The sequence below is a fragment of the Mchenga conophoros genome, linkage group LG3, assembly GCF_057382185.1.
Source record: "Mchenga conophoros isolate Kocher_MC1m ecotype Shallow Benthic linkage group LG3, M_conophoros_male_GT1.1, whole genome shotgun sequence".
NCBI classification, from domain to species: Eukaryota; Metazoa; Chordata; class Actinopteri; order Cichliformes; family Cichlidae; genus Mchenga; species Mchenga conophoros.
The window spans coordinates 6,550,835-6,572,697 of NC_140528.1; positions in this window are offsets into that span (position 1 = coordinate 6,550,835).

The window sequence follows — 21,863 nt, forward strand, 5'->3', positions numbered from 1 at the left end:
GTTACTTCTTTTTTAACTTGTAGTTCTACATTGGAAGATTATTGTGATATTGAAATATAAAAATACATTTATATTCTATTATTTTCTCAAAATAAGCGTCACACTCGTGGAAGCCGGTGTAGCCGCCGAAACGCCTGCATTTATGGAGACTTTCAGCCCCAGGTAGGCCAGTTATGGATCTTGGGATCCACATTATGTCAGCAGCTGTTCTCCACCGTGAACTGTGTTCAAACAAACACGCTCACGCCTCACAGACGACAGCTTACAGTCCTGTAGAGATAAAGTGACTTCGTACAGCCCCGTCTTCAGTCTTGTGGAGATGATCTCGACGCTTTGGTGGATGTTACTAGCTCCTGTGCAGTATTTTGTAAAGACATGATTATACCCCGTGAGCGCGTTAAAATTTACGCTAACAATAAGCCATGGGTCACTAAAAGTGTCAAATCCTGTTTAAGGAAAAAGAGACAGGCCTTTAAAGAGGGGCTGTTACCGATTTTCAGACAGCTACCAAGGAAATGAAAATCGAGATCTTGAAAGCAAAACAGACAAAAACCTTCTTGAAAGCAAATTTGCTGCAAAAACTTTTGGGTCTGCCTGGACTTGTATGAAAACCATAGCAGGGTTTCAAAATCCCCAGAGCAGCAGTCAGGTCATTTTAGATGTTTTAATTCAGACAGAGATTTTCAAATGCTTTAAACATGTTTTATGCTCGTTTTAGTTCTTCTGATTTCAGCGAGGATATTTGGGAACTGAAACAGAAACTGAGAGATACTCAGCACTTTATCATTGAACTCAGCGATGTTAAAAAGGCCTTTCATACAGTCAATGTGAACAAGAGCCAGGTCCTGATAATATTAGTGGCCGCCTAATTAAATCTTGTGCTGATGAACTCAGGCCTATATTTCAGGTTATTTTTAACAAATCCTTGCAAACACAACATGTGCCCTCTCTTTGCAAAGAAGCAGTCGTGGTTCCTGTCCCTAAATCTAAACGACTTCAGGCCTGTTGCCTCACTTCAGTTGTCATGAAAGTCTTTGAAAAAATCATCAGAAATGTGATTATGAAGAGACTGAAGGTCAGCTGGATCCAATGCAGTTTGCATACAGGCCCAACAGAGGAGTGGAGGACGCACTTTTGACTTTACTAAATCTGATTCTTAAACATGTAGAGAGGATCTCAACACTTGGTGTCTGCAACAAAAGACAACAATATGTGGGCCGATCGTGGCTCAAGAGTTGGCAGCTTGTCTTGTAATCGGAAGGTTGCCGGTTCGAGCCCCGGCTTGGACATGTTGTGTCCTTGGGCAAAAAAGCACTTTGGGGTCCTTAGGGACGAGTAAAGCGCTCTACAAATACAGGCCATGTAATGGCAGAAACGTTCTCTAGTGTAAATCCTGACTAGTTCATTAACTACAGATCAGTTTCAGTGAACATTATTCACAGAGGGATCTGAGTTCCTTATACCAGACTCTACAGAAACTGTAACACTGTACAGCTCTGCGACTCAACAATATGACAACAATGTAACACACACTAGAATCATCAAATAAAGCCCCACTAACCACTAGAACTAGAACTAACTAACTAGCACTGGACACTTGCATATTAGAGATTTCTACCACCATAGGAGGCGAGATATCATCCTTGAACCAGAGCATCCAGCCCTCGGACATAAAAAGCGACGTGGCCAGGCATGATAACACTTTGACTGAACTGCAGGACTGTGCCTCGAACCACTCTGACACCATCGCCACTCTCCAGGCCACTGTGGAGCGTTTGTCTGCGGAGGTAAAGAAGTTAGATGAGAGATGTGGAGCTCTTGAGGCACTCCAGGAGGAATAATTTAAGAACTGCAGGAATACCAGAAGGCACAGAGGGACCCAAGATGACTGAGTTGGTTCACACCTGTTGGCGGAGGCGCTATCTCTCGAGGAGAAGCCACTCATCGATCGAGCACATAGAGTGAATCGCCAGCGTCCCAAACAAAGTCATCTTCCTCGGCCCATCATCTTGAGATTGCACTACTACCACATTGGTGAGGAAATTCTGCTGAAAGCTGCAGAGAACAAGAACCTGATGTATAAGGGTTTTTAAAATAAACATCCTCCCAGATTTCCCTCCTCTGTTGGAAACGCAGAGCCGCATTTGCAAATATGAGAGGAAGACTACGTGGGATGACCGGCGTCAGGTACAGACTGCTATACCCTGCAAAGCTGTTAGTGACCCATGGTGATGTGAGGAAAAGCTTTACCGATCCCAAAGAGACCGTAGACTACGCGGAGAAGCACCTCTCCCACCCACCTTCAAATGCCAAGTACAGGTTCACTAAAGAAGTGGACATTGCCAAACATCAGCACTCTGAGAAGATGCAGCAGCAGATCTCAGAGAATGACTCGGCCTCTGTGTGGAAAGGTTTTAGGAATATTACAAACTACAAGCCTAAAAACCCCCACTCCACTGATGACTTGCTCTTAGCCAACACCCTTAACGACTTCTACTGCCGTTTTGACGAGCCATCAGGCAGCCTTCACACCTCCAACGACCCCAACAATAGAGGCACTTTGGACACTCATTCCCCCACCTCTCCCCCCTCCATAGAGCCATCACCACCTTCAAACTGTTCACCTGCAACACCCGCCCCCTCACCCCACACAAAAGAGGATTTCACACCACCTCCTCCGACCACAACTCTTCATATTCATGAAGCAGATGTGAGGAAGCAGTTTAGGAGTCTGAATGCTCGGAAAGCTCCCGGCCCAGACGGTGTGTCTCCTGCCACCCTCAGACACTGTGCAAACGAGCTGGCCCCAGTGTTTTCTGGCATCTTCAACTCCTCACTGCAGGCATGTCATGTGCCTGCCTGCTTCAAGTCCTCTACCATAATCCCTGTCCCCAAGAAACCTAGGATCACTGGACTAAATGACTACAGACCCGTGGCTCTGACATCTGTGGTCATGAAGTCATTTGAGCGCCTGGTTCTCTCCCATCTCAAGACCCTCACGGCCCCCCTCCTGGACCCCCTGCAGTTTGCATATAGAGCCAACAGGTCTGTAGACGACGCCATCAACATGGCCCTACACTTCATCCTGCAGCATCTGGACTCCCCAGGAACCTACGCCAGGATCCTGTTTGTGGACTTCAGCTCTGCCTTCAACACCATCCTTCCAGACCATCTCCGAGGCAAGCTTTCCCAGATGAATGTGCCTGATCCCATCTGCCGGTGGATCACTGACTTCCTGACGGACAGGAAGCAGCACGTGAGGCTGGGAAAGAATGTCTCGGACTCCCGGACCATCAGCACCGGCTCCCCTCAGGGCTGTGTTCTTTCTCCTCTGCTCTTCTCCCTGTACACCAACTACTGCACCTCCACCCACCAGTCTGTCAAGCTAATCAAGTTCGCAGATGACACCACCGTCATTGGGCTCATCTCTGACGGGGATGAGTCTGCCTACAGGAGGGAGGTTGAACGTCTGGTGTCCTGGTGCAGCCACAACAACCTGGTGCTGAATGCCCAGAAGACAGTGGAGATTATTGTGGACTTCAGGAAGCACACAGCTCCACTCCCCCCCATCATCCTGACTGACACCCCCATCACCTCTGTGGACTCATTCCGCTTCCTGGGTACCACCATCACCCAGGACCTGAAGTGGGAGCCCACCATCACCTCCGTCATCAAGAAAGCCCAGCAGGGGATGTACTTCCTGAGGCAGCTGAAGAAATTCAACCTGCCAACACGGACGATGATGCAATTCTACACTGCAATCATCGAGTCCATCCTCACCTCCTCCATCACCGTGTGGTACGCTGGAGCCACTATCAGGGACAAACAGAGACTGCAGCGTGTTGTGCACTCTGCTGAGAAGGTGATTGGCTGCAGACTCCCATCTCTGCAGGACCTGTACACCTCCAGGACACTGCGGCGTGCAGCCCAGATCTCAGCTGACCCTTCTCACCCTGGACACAGTCTGTTTGACCTGCTCCCCTCAGGCAGGAGGCTCCGGTCCATTCGCACCAGAACCTCTCGCCACAAGAACAGTTTCTTCCCCTCTGCTGTTGGACACATGAACAATAACCACATGACTGTCCCCGCCACTAACACATGACCCTACGCTGTGTCACTGCATCATTTCATGTCTGGCACTGATCACCACCTGCACTCATGTATATATCTTTCTACGTAGCACTCATAATTCTTATTCTCATGTATATATCTCATGTATATCTCATGCACATATCTTTCTTTCTACATAGCACTTTAATTCTTATTGTTTGCACTGAAGCACCGCAGCACTTTTCCTAATGTTGTAAACCTCAACATCTGGCAATAAACCCATTCTGATTCTGATTCTGATTCTGATGTATTAAAAGCAAGGATATATCTATATGTCTAACGCTGACACAGCACTGTGTTTCTTCTTTTCCTTTATATTCCATGTAAAGGTGAATATGGAGCGTTTATGGAGCTCGTTTATTGACCAGCTGTCAGTTAGAAGGTAAGAGTTACTAGGTTAACAGAGGTTAGCAGTAACAGTACGGGGAAGTATATTGTGTTGTTCTTTTGTTGTTTTTTATTTTATCCTACTTTACTTTGTTATTTTGATTTTACCTGTTGTGAGTGCTTCCCGTAATTCTCCTTTTTCTTGCGCCGCTGCGGCCAGAGTTCACAACATTACATATTTTTGTATCTATAAACAGGAAGCTGACACTCTCCAGACTTTATCAAAGGTGTGAGCGTCACAGCAGAGGCCTTTGTGTCAACGTAGCTGAAGACAAAACACAGAAACACATGAAGGAGATTTTCCTGGCCTGGATTTTATACAAATATTCTGCAGTACATCAAAAATGAAAGAAAACCATTAGTCAACATATGAACATCACCTCTGAAGTTACAGAGCTTTGATTGGAGACACAGCTGAGCGTTTTGCATTTTGCATAATTAATTACATAATTAATTATGTAACCATAATTAAATGGTTACATCATCTTTAAAGTCCCTAGAGATCAGGAAAAGGGCCTGAGGGTGCTGTGTTTGGAGTCTGCTGGTTACAGTGTGCAGGACCTCACAGGCTGCTGCAGCGTTAGCAGAGGGCGGGACATACACAGCTATCATAATCACGTGTGTAAACTCTCGTGGTAGATAGTACGGTCTCATGCTAACCGCTAGCAGCTCAATGTCCTTACAGCATAGCGTCTCTTTGATAGAGAAATGCCCAGAGTTACACCATCTATCGTTCACAAACACAGCCAGACCCCCTCCTCCCTTCTTACCACTCTCCGCTGTTCTGTCATAAGAGGCTCAGCAGCTAAAGCAGCACACCTGGGTCTCCCAGCCTATTAAAAGAAGCCCTTTGCTTCACCTGCTTCACTAAACATTATTATTTTAAGCAGAGTGGTGTGATTTATGTAGGCATTGCTGTGTGACAGGATGACTTTTCTTGCACACCCACCAAATGAGGGCGCACATGCTTCCACGCCCACTGGTGACTGCACACATCCTTTCAAGGAAGCATTTCATTCATCCCTAACAAATGGAACAAAACACTGTGCAGCGTGTTCAGGTTTGAACGTGGCCCTGGCCTCTCTCTGCATCCACCTGCAACACACATCCACTCCCTGCTGAGCTGCTTGTATTTGATGTGTTGAAGTTTTGGTAAAGTTTGAATAAATTCCACTTTATTTATAGGAACATTTCATCTGTGGACTCCTGCTTCCCCTCTCCTTGAGCCAGTTTGTGACGGGAACATGACATAAGAAAAGTAATTTATCCCTTTTTGATTCTGTGTATCTGGCGCTCATCCAGTGAGTTCACACTTGGCAGAAACAGACTGAATTTGTCTGGAGAACTTTGGCTTCAGCCAAGTTAGATAAACACACTGTGTCTCTGTCAAAACAGCAGTGTAGTTGTGGCACCCCTGTGAGGGAATGACCACATGAATATTATTTTGTGTAAAACACTCATGTAACGGGACATTTTTCATTGCTATATGTATTTATTTTCAGTTTCTTTAAGAGGAAAATCCATGTAACAGGGATTCATTTTATGTTAGAAAGCAGTGAGGGCGGAACTTTGGTGCTTGCTCCGGGGTTTCGGGGAGCAGTAAGTGGAGCCCACCTTCCGCTGCTTCCTCAGACACGTTCTGGAGGAAAGCAGAGACGCATCGTGTCTTCCTTACTCTGCTCTTCACCTGCTTTTACAGGTCGGTACACGGTGCTCGCACCGAAAATGTTGTTTATTGTCACCATGGTTACCCACGTTAACGTGAATGGGAGAGTTAAGGCGGTCCGCCAAAGTTATTTATATGTAAACACGGGAGAAAACCAGAGGAGTGTCCCGCGCGACCGCACCGCGAGCCCGCTCGTTAGGTGGAGCGCTCGTGAAGCAGAGTCAGTGCGCTCCTATGCTCTGTGCAAACGTGTTGTAATGCTCCAATCAAATCAGTTCTGTGAGATGTGAATGTTAATAGTTCTGTTAAAGTGACTGAGTAGATTAGCTAGTGTAACACAAGCACTCTGAGCAACTCTGTGTAGCTAACAGAGGCATTCATGGGTTGATTCAACAAGCTGTGTTTCATGATGCACTAAATAGTGATTTTGCCAGTAAATTACTGGAGGGAACAAATGTAATGTATTTACCAATGCTGTTATTGAATAGAACTGTTTAGCCAGTAAGACACTGCAGAAGACAATGTGATGTGTTTATTGATATGATAAAAGGATGTAGCTGTTATGGAAAGAAGTGTGAACTTGAGAAACTGAACCAGTTAAAAAGAGTATATTTCACTGATGTTGTGAAATAAGTAAATGTAATTGATGTGAATGAGGAACCAGCTGAACAGTATATTGAAAGCTCATGTTTAGTGTTTTATAGCATTTATTTGTGTGAAATAAATCAGACTCAGACACGTTCTGGAGGAAAGCAGAGACGCATCGTGTCTTCCTTACTCTGCTCTTCACCTGCTTTTACAGGTAACATATTTGTCATCGAGGTCTTCATCCTTGGGACCCGTAACATAGTAACTTCTTCATTGTTATACTTCTATAGTTTTCCCATTTTGTGAGCTGTGGATGTGGAAAGTGTCTCAGTGACACATCCACATGAAAACGGCGTTACCTTCGTTCATTTGCACGTCAAATGAACGAGCTGTTTGGACTTTAACGTCACAGCTGATGCTTCGATACTCGAACTCAAGAGTTCAGCTTCCACTCAGAGGTACAAGTACACACAGCAAAGATAAACGTGTACACAAGGTGGAACCCACAAGTGCACAGCTCCAACCAGAGATGGGAAGTAATCCGATTACTTTTTTCAAGAAACGAGTAAAGTGAGGGATTACTATTGCAAAAAAGGTAATTAGATTACTGTTACTTTGCCGTAAGCACGCTGCGTTACTGCGTTACTAAAACCGCAGCTGTGTGCAGATGAACAATGGATAATCTATCGAGTGTGGAGAGAGTGTGAGCGTGCAGCGTTTAAAGCGTGGAAGCACTGACCTTACTTTGAGTTTGACTCTGTAAAAAGTGACAAAAACATTAGCATCCGCTGTTCACTGCGTGGGAAGACAACATGCTCACTCACTATGTGTTAATGGGCATGCTTATTTATAACTTTGATAAAATGTCATAAAAATAATTCCATGCCAGCTCACCATTGGTGATCAGGTAGTTTCTGTTCCAGTTCCAGTCCCATAAATCATGAAGCTTGCTGCCAGAAAAGCTTCAAATCTCCTTTGAAAGCTGTTTGTGGTCTTGATTGTGGGAGCTTCAGTTGTCTGACTCCAGCTGCCACACAGTGCTCACTGATATCATTTGCAAAAACCCCAGTGTGACAATATTTATCAGTGAAGCAGAAATCAGGAAGTGACGACTTTTCTTTGAACATTTGCTAAGGCTAAGCTGTGCTTTCTACCACAGTTGGGGATTTCCTGGTTTACAACAAATTATTGTGTCAACACCGCATAAGATTTCAAACTACAGGAAAATCACTGGAGTTATAAGAGGCAGACAACCACACACACACCACATGCATGCTGTTGCTATTTATTGTGGATTAACCTGTCAAGGGCAAGAACAAAAGAATTCTGCCTCAAATACAGGAAATCATAGCTTTCCTGTATTTCCTCCATTGTTGGCATGCTGGTTAGTGCTGTTGCTCCACAGTAAGAAGGTCCTGGGCTAAATTATCCATGAATGTAAACGGCTGTGTGTTTCTATCTGATAGACTGGTGAGCTGTCCAGGGTGTACCCTGCCTGGTAACCTATCACTTCAGGGTTATTTCCCAGCCCTGCTGCAACCAGGATAGAGATAGGAGGATGGTAGTTGTTGTAGACCCATTCAATTTCAATTGAAGGATTAAAATGTTCCAGGAGCTCAACTTACTCCATCTGAACATGTTTCAATCGTGTTTTATGAACACAACATGCAGCTTTACTGAATATGAAAAGGTTGTGTTGATTTAACTCAGTTGTTTAAGTTTCTGCCAAAGCAAAACCTTTGTGTGCAACCAGTGTCCACTATTGAATCAAGTAAATCCAACATGTTTTTGTCAGTGCAAAAGGAGTTACGGTGCCTGTATTCCTGCACAATATTGTCCCGGGAGGGAGGAAAACTTTCTGGTGAAGTTTTGGTTGATTTTTGGGTTTTGCTTGACACTAGGTTGATTTTATCAGTGAGGTTTGGATTGTTTTCTTTCTCTAAGAGAGAGAAAGATGGTTTTATGCTTGGACATGTTTGCAATGGGCCCCAGTATTTGTTACTTTATTAGTATTTTATTGGTTGCGTTTGTTTGTGCTTTTGTTACAGTGCACTGAGATAAGAACATCTGAGAGGTGTGATCCACCGCTGGTGATATTTTGGTATTTTGTGAGTTCCCGATTTAACAAATCAGCTCTTTAATCCAGACCTGAGAGGTTGAACTTTAAAGCGCTATAAAATATTCTTACTGGAAACAGTGGCAAAGTGTTTTTCTCCATGATTATAATGGGCTTGGGAGAAATTCACTGATATGTGACATTGATCACATGAGAAGTCCTGAGCCTAAAAGGATTGCAGCGAGTCAATCCAGTCCAAAAACAAGGAGCTGTTTTCCTTTAAAATGATGACATCATCTTGCTGGTGATGGAGGCTCGAATAGGCTGCGCGTGAGACTCCATTATCAGCAATATCTGGTATGAATGTGTGTGGATGTATGCATGTGACTGGGCTGTGACGGACTGACGACTAAAAGTTTAACTGACTTGATACTGAGACAAAAACGGTGCCGACTTTAGGATTAGTGAATGTCCACAACAATTCACCCAGCCTGTAGAAGAAGGGTGGAGGTTTTGTCTTGCTTTGTTTGTGCAGGAGCAGAAGGATGACAGAGACTAAAGGGGGAGGCTGTAGCTTCACATGAGTGTGAGCTGCAGACTGAACCCTTTGGTTGCTAATGTTGAGTCACTGATGTTTGCATTAAGAAAATTGTGTTTTATTAGCTGTGTTTTAATTAAGGTATCACATTATATTGTTGGGAATGTTAAATGCTAAAGTGAAGAAAAGCTTTGATTTCACTCATGACTGAACATGTTATTATTAACCATAGCAGGCCACTGTAAAGAGTCAATTAACTGTTATAGAGGAAAAAAAGGCCAAAAACTCTGTTAATACCTATGAATAACAGGCAATGATAGACTTGTCACATTCAAAATAGAGATATGTAATAACAAACACGGGTCCGTGTCATTTAGGTTCTCCATTGAAATAGTCAATCATTTAGAAAAGTAGAATATATATATATATGTCTCAACGTTGTTTCTCAATAATATTAAAAACCTAAAAACTATTGTTGTGGAAGATAGAAGTCACTGTGACAGCCCTCTGACTGTGGAGGACGTTTGTAATCCTATTTCTGCACTTAAGGCCAACAAATCTCCCGGCACAGATGGTTTAACTGCAGAGTTTTATGAATCATTTTCTAATCTCCTGGCTCCGTTCTTACTGCAGCTTTTCATAGGAAGTGTAGAGAATAACATCCTCCCTCCTACTCTTACTCAGGGTCTCATAACACTTATTCCAAAGCCAAACAAAGACTTACTTCTTATTGATAATTGGAGACCCATCTGTCTGCTCAATGATGACTAGGGATGGGTACCGGTGTCCGGTGCCATGATGGCACCGGTTCTGACATAAACGGTAGTAACCAGACCGAAAAGCAGCGCACATTTCGGTGCTTTATTTCGGTGCTTTTTTTCCTGAGCCTTGATACACTTCTAGCCAATCATTTTACGTTTCCGAGGATAGTAGGCGGGGCCAGGTACGTACGTTCTGTTAGAGCAGAGCTACCGATTAGAAATGCCCAAGACGAAGCGGTCAAAAGTCTGGCTGTACTTCACAGCAAAATATGCAAACTCAGCAGCCTGCAACAAGTGCTTTAAGCTGATACTGTGATACTGTCAAAGAAGGTAACACCTCAAATCCGATGAAACACCTGGCGACGCATAGCGGGTTTTTTAAAGCCGAGAAATGCACCGTATTTGATGGCAGCAGCAGCCGTTCTTCTCTGTTGTTCGCGTGTAATTTACGTTGAGTAGGCTAACCACGTTATTACATTAATGCATGTAAGGTGAACTAGCAAACATCATCATAGCTACATGCGGCTGTCTTCTTGTTTGATGGCAGATACTCCCTTCACCCTGGCCAAAAAGGCTAAAATGACCAAAGAAAAAGAGGGAAACAGTTAAACATGAGAGGTTTTTGGATAAAGTTTGTATTTTTTCCATTGGTTAAGCACTGCTTCCAGCTAAGAGTGATACCATATATGCCCCATAGCTGCAGAAAAGGCTAACATTGTTATCTTTTTACACAAAACCAGCTGAACATGAGAGGTTTTTGGACCAATTTTGTGTTCTCCATTCTTTAAGCACCGGTTTGAGCACCGTTTGAGCACCGGCACCGTTTCAAAAGTACCGATTTGGCACCGGTATCGGATAAAACCTAAACGATACCCATCCCTAATGATGACTATGAGATTATGGCTTTAGTACTTGCTAACAGAATGAAAGAGTTCTTGGACACAATTATGGATGAGACACAATCAGGCTTTATGAGAAACAGACACCTTTCTAAGAACATGAGACTGGTTTTAGATCTACTTGATTACTCTGATTTGGTATCTGACTATAGCTTCATTCTCTTCCTGGATTTTTAAAAGGCTTTTGATACAATTGAACATCAATTTATTTTCCACTCTTTGGAAAAATTTGGCATTTTTCTGTAAAGCTATCAAAACCTTGTACACGAATGGCAATAGCTCAATTAAAATGATTAAGACTCCACCCCGAGATTTGACCTGTTATACAAGGAATCAGCACAGCTGATAAGGAGCTCATCATCAGCCAGCTAGCTGATGACACCACACTCTTCTTGAAGAATGCAAATCAAATCCGTCCAGCCCTTAGTGTTATTAGTGATTTCTCTGAGGCATCTGCTTTATGTCTAAATCTAAAAAAATGTGAATTACTAGCAATTAAAGGCTGCACTGCAAATGCTCTCTGTAACATTTCTGTTAAACAAGAAGTCACATATCCAGGACTGTTAATATCCAAAGACCAAAAGTCAAGATGCTCGTCAAACTTGTCAAACAGTGTTGGGGAATTCTCAATGGTGCTTGGTGCCATACCCTCAGGGACTTTAATGTTATATAAAAACACTGACAGCTCAATATCTGCCTCAGTCACTCTCCCTGATCCAGCTGAGTCAGCAGTGGGAAAAATCTGCTTTTCACAGGAACTTGGTAACAGCAATAAGAGAATACGTAGTTTATTATGGCGGGGAGTCTCTGGCTGGCTGCAGCGGCATCTAATAACCAACTCGCAAAACAAAATAAAAACAACACAACAAACAGATATTATGATACAGACTTATAATCTGCACCAATGTTTTTTCTAAATTATATAAAGTGAGCGCGAGAGCCCTCGGTGCGCCTGCGCGCTGCTGAAGTCAAAGTAAACTTTATTGTCAAAGGAGCTTGCATAGAAAAGCGTCTGGACTTCTTTAAGTTACTTGAAGACGTTTCACCTCTCATCCGAGAAGCTTCTTCTTTTGTCCCTCTGTGGGGGGTCACTCCCACTAGGTTTATATCTGGGACTCTCCACCATTTGACCTTAGAACTGAAGAAGCTTCTCGGATGAGAGGTGAAACGTCTTCACGTAACTTAAAGAAGTCCAGACGCTTTTCTATGCAAGCTCCTTTGACTACGATGACCTGGATGACTGAGAACCTTCACAGACATAAACTTTATTGTCATCTCCGCTACAGACAGTCCAGCATATCCGGTTGTTCAGTCTGACATCACTAGCCGTGTCTGGGCCTAAACTCCGCTGCAGGTCCATATATCAAACGATCACTATGGCATTACTGAGAGTTGAAAAACTGTCTAAAGTCTTTCATCTTTAATAAAATGATCAGCGTTCTGCTCTACCAGGTGTAACAATTGAGTTTAACATCCAGGCATCCATGAAAACGGAATTTATGACATTTAACGGAGTTAGAAGTTAGCAGGGAGTTAGCTCGCTAGCTTCTATCTAAATACAATATAGCATGTCCTGACTGCGGGGTTTTGGAAACAAATTCAAACGTACAGCTCTGCTATCACTTCCAGCATAAATGAAGACAGAAAACTAAACAGCAGTGGCGTTTGTAGGGTTACTGAAGTTGGGCTAGCTGGTATATAATGATGTGCTACGTGACCGTTAGCAACACAGCTATGTTAGCATAATATAAACAAGCTAACTTTTTTTCCACTCGATAAAAGTTAACGTGAGTGTTCTCGGTGGTCAGGAACAAATGTAATCGCATGGCAGGATGCTGTAAAAGGACCAAACTTCAGCCAGGAGAACAACTGAGATAATCTATCCACAATACGAGGTTAGTCATTCATATACTGCTGCATGGGCTGGGCTGTAGTTACATCCTAAGGTTTTAAAAACTGAGCTTAAATAAATGATTAGCGGTAATAAAAGCCGAGGGAGGTCAATAGTGATCGCTGACTGTTTTAGGAGCGTTTTGAGATCAAATAGAAGAAAATACATAACATTAAACATGTTAACAACACAAAGCTATATTAAACGCAGACTACTTTAGGCCCGGAAGTAGGATTCGTCTTGTCATCACTGAACAACCGGATAGAGAGACGAGACGACGAGGCTGCAGTTACAGCGGTGCAAGTAAACAAACAATAAATATAAGAAGAGTAAGAAAATAAATCTACACTTTAGGACTCGGGGTAAAGGATCAATAACAATTTAATTTATAATTTACAGTTTGATGATTTAAAGTCTCACACAACCCGTCAAAAGGGGCGGGGCCGGCTGCTTCCAAGTAGAGCACATTTCATTTATAATGATGTAAATCCAAGCCCATCATGGATTCACGATCTGAATCCTGGGTTGTGTGAAATCCCAGAAATCAACCTTAGACAAAGTGAATCTGTGAACTAAGGTGTAGGTCTGTTAGGTTAATTGTGCTGATCCTCGGGTTGGGGGATTTGTGTTTGTACTGGAGCGCAAAATTCAAACCAATGGAAGATGGACAACAAAAGTTCAAAGCCATCAGGTGCTCAGTTTATGTATTTATTTTTGGCCTACATCAGTAAGAAATGCCAAATTATATACACAAAGTTACAGGAATCACCACTCCTGTTATTCAGTCTTTTCTCTGCAAATGAACATTTTCAGCCAATATAGGTAATACATCAACATGGCTGCCGTGGCTAAGTTAGGAATATTTATAATGTCATTTCCAAAACTTGCATGTGATCTGCAATTTGTAGCAGATCTACTAACTGTCACAGAGCAGCTGGAGCAGTCTCAAATGCAGGTCAGTCCACTGCTGCCCCCTGTGGCCAAGTGCCATAGCTACTGCTGGATGAACTCCTGACACATGTGCACCTGTTTCTATGAACACATTGAGTCTGAGTGGCTGCACTTACACTGGTGCATTCAAACATATTGAAAGATGCCAGCAATGTGGATTGTCAAGACTCAAACCAATCCACATTGCTGGCGTTGCATCTTTCAATGCCAGCAATGGCAGGTATCAGTGCTCAAACCTTTTGTGTTTGTTTCCAACAAGTTGCCCACCTCGGGAAACAAAAATGTGTTCTTTTACTTGTCAGATGAACATATGAGACACTTTGACTCTTCAGTGCAGTGTGGAGCCTAACAAAGATCTGTTTTGTGTCCCAGCTGATCAGCAGGAGGAGGAGAGTCTGACGGAGCAGCAGAGGAACATTTTCAGCTACTTGGACTCAGCTCAGCCACTACAGAGGAAACAATGAGCTCAACACAGAAGGTGACAGACAGAGCAGGACCATATGACCAAAGATATTTATCACCATATACATTTGAACATTTGCCATAACGATGTAGCTGACGATAGAATTGACACCAGACAAAATACTTTACAGCTGCACAACTTTATTAAAAACCCATCAATGTATTTTCACTGAAACAAGCAGCTGTTGTTTATGTGCATTAAAGTTATATAAAAATGTAACAGTGCAAATGCAAATTCCTCGCTGACAGTTTAACCAAAAGGCGTTTCCAGTGGAAACTGGCCGACACATCCTGAGCATAACCATGTATAATATCCACTAAACTTCAGAAGAGGTTATACAGTCGTGGCCAAAAGGTTTGAGAATTGCATAAATATTGGAACCTGGAGAAGTTGCTGCTTAAGTTTTTATAATAGCATTTTGCCTGCACTCCAGAATGTTATGAGGAGTGATCAGATGAACTGCATCGTCCTTCTTTGCCATGAAAACGAACTTAATCCCCAAAAAGCCTTACCGCTGCATTTCATTGCTGTCATCAAAGGACCTGCTGAGACCATTTCAGTGATCGTCTTCTTAACTCAGGTGAGAATGTTGGCGAGCACGAGGCTGGAGATCATCATGGCTGTATCCCGATTCAGGTTCTGCAGCTTTAAAGTCCTCAAGGGCCGCGTACTCAAAGACCGCTAAGGCCGAAGTGCGAGGCTCGTAGGCTCGTGAAATGGGACGTCTAGCCTCCGTCGCGCTGCCCAGGTTGCCTAGCAACCATGATACTAACAGCTGGAAACGTTTCATACAGCTTTGTTTGACAGAAATGAAGGAGAACATATTTAGTTCATTTGTTTCTACATGAGCTCTGTGTGATTTGATGAGTATCTGAGGCTGAGACCACAGGACTGTGAAACATGATTGTTGGGCTTCATTTCTGTGCTGAACAGTCGTTTAAGATTAGCTGTAAATAACAATTAGCTGATGTTCATGAGACTAAAGTCAGTGTAAATATGATATGGCCAATATTATAGTTATCATATTAATCACTTCACTCACAGACAAGTATCTGTGACAGTGTGTATACAGATGTATCATATCTATGTATCATGTCTCAGTTATGTGTGCCTTTACTGTATTTAACACACACATAAGGCGCACTGGATCATAGGGCGCATACAAGTACCGTATGCGTATTTAAAAATAAAGCAGGAGCAAACCTGAGTTCGGTACCTTACTCACATTTTTATTACCAGTAATCGTCATCATCAACAACACACAAGCATACAAGTGTGCGTATTTAAAAATAAAGCAGGAGCAAAACAAAGTTTGGTACTCACATTTTTATCATCAATCAAACCCATCGAAGTCCTCATCCTCTGTGTCTGAATTGAACAGCTGCGCTAAATCTCCATCACACATGCCAGGTTCACTTTCTTCACTGTCAGTCACTTTCCGTGCCGTGCGGCTCCTCGGAAACGATGCCGGCTTTTGCGAAAGCTCGAACAACAGAGCCAGCAGCCATGTTAGCCCAAGCATCTACAATCCATTGGCAAATTGTGGCGTAACTCGCCCGGCGCTGCCTTCCACTCTTGGTGAAACTGTGGTCTCCATCGGTCATCCATCGCTCCCAGGCCGCTCGCAGCCTTACTTTGAACGGGCGGTTCACACCGATGTCCAGCGGTTGGAGTTCCTTTGTCAGGCCTCCCGGAATGACAGCAAGCTCACAGTTCATTTGTTTCACTAGTTTTTTCACATCGGCTGTGAGATGGGCACGCATAGAGTCACAGATCAACAGCGATGGTGATGCGTGGAAAAAAACCACCTGGTCTCCTTACATACACCTCCCTCAGCCACTCTTTCATCATTTCCTCATCCATCCAGCCCTTTTCATTTGCCTTAATGATGATTCCTGCTGGAAACTTCTCTTTAGGCAAAGTCTTTCGCTTAAAAATCACCATAGGCGGCAGTTTCTGTCCATTAGCATGGCAGCCAAGCACAACAGTAAAAGAAGACTTTTCATACCCCGTTGTGCGTATCGCTACCGTGCTGGTCCCCTTCTTCTCCACAGTGTGACTCACCGGGATGTCAAAAGTGAGCGGGACCTCGTCCATGTTTGTGATGTGGCTGGGCTGGATGTTTTTGTCGCCGATGTGTTTGCTGCAGTAGGAGCAGAAGATGGCCAGCTTTTCCTTATAATCCGCTGGAAGTTGCTGCGCTACCGTAGTCCTGGTCCGGATGGAAAAATGGCACCGTTTCATCAAACGAAAGCACCAAGACGGGCCTCCTTGGAAATGTTCAATGTTCATCTCTTCAGCTAGTGAAACTGCTTTTAGCCGAATGGTGACCGTCGAAACGCTTCTCCCGCTCGTTCTTTGCTCGATGATCCACCGCTCGAGTCTTTCCTCCAACTCGGGCCTCCTCGCCTTATGTCCGCGGAAACTCAGCTGCGTTTTCTTGACCTGCCGGAGCTTGTTTTCTAGCTTCCTCCATTTGCAAACCATCGATTTGTTAATCTTAAATTCTCTCGCCGCTGCTCGATTTCCATGTTCCTCCGCGTAGCTGATGGCCTTCAGTTTAAACTGTGCTTCGCAAGCGTGTCTCTTTGGCATTTTCAGGGTTGTTAAAACAACGATGTTCTGCATAATGCACATACCTGTTCTTTTATACAGGTATAAAAGAACAGGTATAGGGCGCACTGCGCTATAGTAGGGCGCACTGCGCTATAGGGCGCGCCGTACTTTTTGAAGAAAATCTAAGACTTTTGGCCTTATGGTCGTGAAAATACGGTATGTGTAAAAAGCAAACGTAGGAGCTGTGATAACTGTCTTCTTTTTTTTTTTTTTTTTTTGTCCCGTTTGGATCTATAGCCATCAGAATTGTTGTCTTGAGGCCAAGAAAGATGCCAAGCGGATTTATTTTACCAAGTGGATCATCATTGAATTAAGATGGCGCCGGTGAGGTCGGCTGCCGTCACGACTGCTCCGACCACTTTTTCTTTGTCTTTGTTTTTTTAAGTTAGTTTTCAGTGTTTCTAAATCGGCAAAATCATCACCATTGGGTACATTAGGTATGACAGTGACACTCTTGTTTCTATTGGTTTACAATGTACTCACAATTCGAAGTTTTTAACTCCGGATCCGAGCTGGCCGAGTGAGATCTCGAGGGAGAACAAAGGGAAGCGGCGGCGGCCTAGAGGGAAGCGAGCCGGCGTCAGGAACAGGCTGAGAGCTCGTGCACACCGCACACCTCTGCCTAGCATCCTGCTCGCCAACGTCCAGTCACTGGAGAACAAGCTTGACGACCTCAGGGCCAGGATAAAGTTCCAGAGAGACATTCGGGACTGCAATCTCCTCTGCTTCACCGAGACATGGCTGAACCCAGCGGTGCCGGACCACGCCATCCAGCCGGCCGAGTTCTTCTCGGTTCACTGCATGGACAGGACACGGGACTCGGGGAAGTCAAGGGGAGGCGGCGTGTGTTTAATGGTGAACAACAACTGGTGCAACAGTGCGAACGTTGTTCCTCTCACACGCTCCTGCACACCAAATCTGGAACTACTGTCCATCATGTGTCGTCCTTTTTATCTACCTCGGGAATTTACATCGGTCATCGTAAGTGCCGTTTATATTCCACCACAAGCGGACACGGTCACCGCCTTATGCGAGCTGCATGAGGCACTCACACAGCACCAGACACAACACCGGGACGCTGCGCTTATTGTGACGGGGGACTTTAATAGCGCCAACCTCAAACGCGCAGCGCCGAACTTTTATCAACACATCACCTGCCCCACCAGGGGTGAAAGGACACTGGACCACTGCTACACTACGGTCAAGGACGGCTACAAGGCACAATCCCGCCCCCCGTTTGGCAAATCTGATCACGCCGCCATCTTCCTCATGCCAAAATACAAACAAAGGCTGAAACAGGAAGTTCCGGTTCAGAGGAAGGTCGCGCGCTGGACGGATCAATCGGTGGCCGCGTTACAGGACGCACTCGATGACGCAGACTGGGGCATGTTCAGAAACAACTCCGACGATGACGTCAACGTGTTTACGGAAGCGGTTGTGGGATTCATCGGGAAACTAGCGGATGATACCGTGGAGACAAAGACTATCACAACGTTTCCCAACCAGAAGCCGTGGGTGGATAAAACCATCCGCGACGCTCTGAGATCCCGCACCGCTGCCTACAACACGGGACTCATGACGGGGGACATGGACCCGTACAAAGCCGCGTCATATAACGTGCGGAGGGCGGTGAAAGAGGCGAAGCAGCGCTACGGGAGGAAACTAGAGTCACAACTCCAACAGAGTGACTCTAGGAGCCTGTGGCGGGGACTAAGGACAATAACGGACTATAAAGCACCAACAACCGGTATGACGAACGCGGCCGTGACTCTGGCAGACGAGCTGAACACTTTCTATGCTCGCTTCGAGGCTGCAGCTAAGGTCTCCAACAATGCTTGTGTTAGCGGCGCTAACGGCTGCAGACAGGAAGATACTGCCAGCACCGGAAACGTGCTCGTCATCTCCGAGCATGAAGTAAGGAGAGCCTTCAAGAGAGTGAACACCAGGAAAGCAGCAGGACCAGACGGCATCCCAGGTCGTATCCTCAGAGACTGCGCATACCAGCTAGCTCCTGTGTTCACTGAGATATTCAACATCTCTTTATCTCAGTCGGTGATCCCCACATGCTTCAAAGAGTCCATCATTGTTCCTGTCCCGAAGAAACCCCACCCTGCTTCTCTCAATGACTATCGCCCTGTAGCCCTCACCTCAGTAGTGATGAAGTGCTTTGAACGCCTGGTCAGAGACTTCATCATTTCTTCACTACCAGACACACTGGACCCACTACAGTTCGCTTACCGTCCAAATCGTTCCACAGACGATGCCATCTCTCATCTCCTCCACACATCACTCACTCACTTGGACACTAGAAGGGGGAATTATGTTAAAATGCTCTTCATAGACTACAGCTCTGCATTTAACACCATAATTCCCTCCACACTCACCACCAAGCTGGAGCATCTGGGACTCAGCTCATCTATGTGTCAGTGGATCTCCAACTTCCTAACTGGCAGACCACAGGCAGTAAGGATGGGCGGACATGTCTCAGCCTCCACCACTCTCAGCACTGGAGCCCCCCAGGGGTGTGTTCTGAGCCCCCTGCTGTACTCTTTGTACACATATGACTGTGTGGCCACTACCAGCTCCACCACCATCATCAAGTTTGCTGACGACACCGTCGTGGTGGGCCTGATCTCTGATAACAACGAAACGGCCTACCTGAAGGAGATTAGGAATCTGGAGAACTGGTGCCAGAGGAACAACCTCCTTCTAAACGTCAGTAAGACAAAGGAGCTGATAGTGGACTTCAGCACTAAGCAGGAGAGGAACTACCAGACCCCCGTCATCAACGAGTGCCCAGTGGAGAGAGTGGACAGCTTCAAATACCTCGGAGTTCACATCACGCAGGACCTGTCATGGTCCTGTCACATCAACACCGTGGTGAAAAAGGCCCGACAGCGTCTCTACCACCTCAGATGCTTGAGAGACTTCCAACTGCCCTCCAAGGTGCTCAGGAACTTTTACTCGTGCACCATAGAGAGCATCCTGGCGGGAAACATCTTAACCTGGTTCGGGAACAGCACCATGCAGGACAGACGAGCTCTACAGAGGGTTGTGCGGTCAGCTGAGCGCACCATCCGCTCCGAGCTCCCTGACCTGCACTCAATCTACAGCAGGCGGTGCTGGACCAAGGCCAGGAAGATCGTGAAGGACCTCAGCCATCCCAACAACAGACTGTTCTCTCTGTTGAGGTCAGGAAAGCGATTCCGCTCCCTGAAGACCAACACAGAGAGACTGAGGAGGAGCTTCTTCCCGCAGGCGATACGGTTTCTCAATCACACCACCACACAGTACTGACCCACACATACAGTTCTTACACACACTGGACATTCTGGACATTGGTTTTGCACAACACTGGTCACTATATTCTTCATTTCCGGTTAATACTTGTACAGCTGCTGTTATTGTGTATATATTTATTTATATTTAGATTTCTTCATACATTCTTATATAGTTCTATATTGTGTATTGTGTATTTTGTTGTACAGTTATTTTATTTTCAACTTTAATTTATATATTTTATCTTATTCTTCCCAGTTAAATTTACCCTTCATTCTAATTTGTGTTGTACAGTTATTTCATTTTTAACCTTAATTTATATTTTATTCCTTCCTAGTTAAATTTACCCTTTTTAATTTTTCATATTTATTTCCTATCTTATTCATAGCCTTTTCCTTTTTTGTTTTCTTTAGGTCACGAGCAGTTGTCCAAGCATTTCACTACATATCGTACTGTGTATGACTGTGTACGTGACAAATAAAATTTGAATTTGAATTTCATGGCCTTGCCATATTGGTCCATTTGATTGATCTTTATTATAATTATGAATTTATTTTATTTTCAGTTGCAAACGGGACAGACATAACTGTGGGATAGGACAGGGGGAAAGAATGAAAGAAAGAGGGGGAGAGAAAGAAAGAAAACCAAAGGGGAGAAGAGACGGTGAGAAGGGGGGGAAGAGAGAAAAAAAACAAACAAAAAACAAACAAAAAAAACTCCTGGGTCACCTGTATGGAGAAAAAAAAAACAGAGGAGACAGCAAACAACAAAGAGCAACATAATAATAGAAAAAAAAAAGCACCATCACAATAAACTAGCTAGCAGTAGATATCAGTAGATACTAAATAATAAACGATATTGTGCAACACTCAAGATAGACAGCGCACAGTGTGCTTTGAGGCAGCAGCCAAGAAAGCTGTAGTCCGCGTCTGTGAATACCTGTGTGGATCAGCATGCTTGCATTCCAAAGGTTTCTCCATGTAATGATCTGCTAGGGAGTGTGGGGAGCCACAGCCCTGTCCTTTATGGTATCAAGCAGGTATGGAGGAGATCAAAACTCCAGACATCCAGAGGCCCCCAGAACACAAGAGACCAAGGAAGACCCACAGAGGGGCAGCCGCGCCACTGTCCCAGTAAGAGCTGAGGAGAGTCCCAGATGAGGGCTCACTCAGCAGCCGCGGAGCAGAAGCCAGGGGGAGTTGCAGTGACGCGCCCGTGAGCTCCGCCGGCAGCCAGCTGTGCCTGAGTGACTGAGCCCCAGGCCGAGAGGCCGGGGGCACCCCACCTCTGAAATGGCCCGAGCGAGCCCCAATAAGCGGCCGCCAAGGAGTGAGCCGGTGTGTACCCGGACGCCCACCCCCAGATACAAAGAACCACCAACACACCGACACCCGAGGGAGTCTGCCACCGGCAGGGGAAGTGGGGTGATAACTGTGGTGTGATAACTGTGTCTGATAGAATGAAGAGTAGACTGATATATGAAATATTCCTTTATTGGGTGAGAAAATCAGACCATGTCATAACTGCTGTAAGTCACACAGAATAGATATCAGAGCCTTAAACAGGCTGACTTCTGCTAAATGGGTCAAACTGGGCAGAAAGTCTACAAACACATAACATCCTTATAGAATATGATGTAACACTATAGATCAACTTAG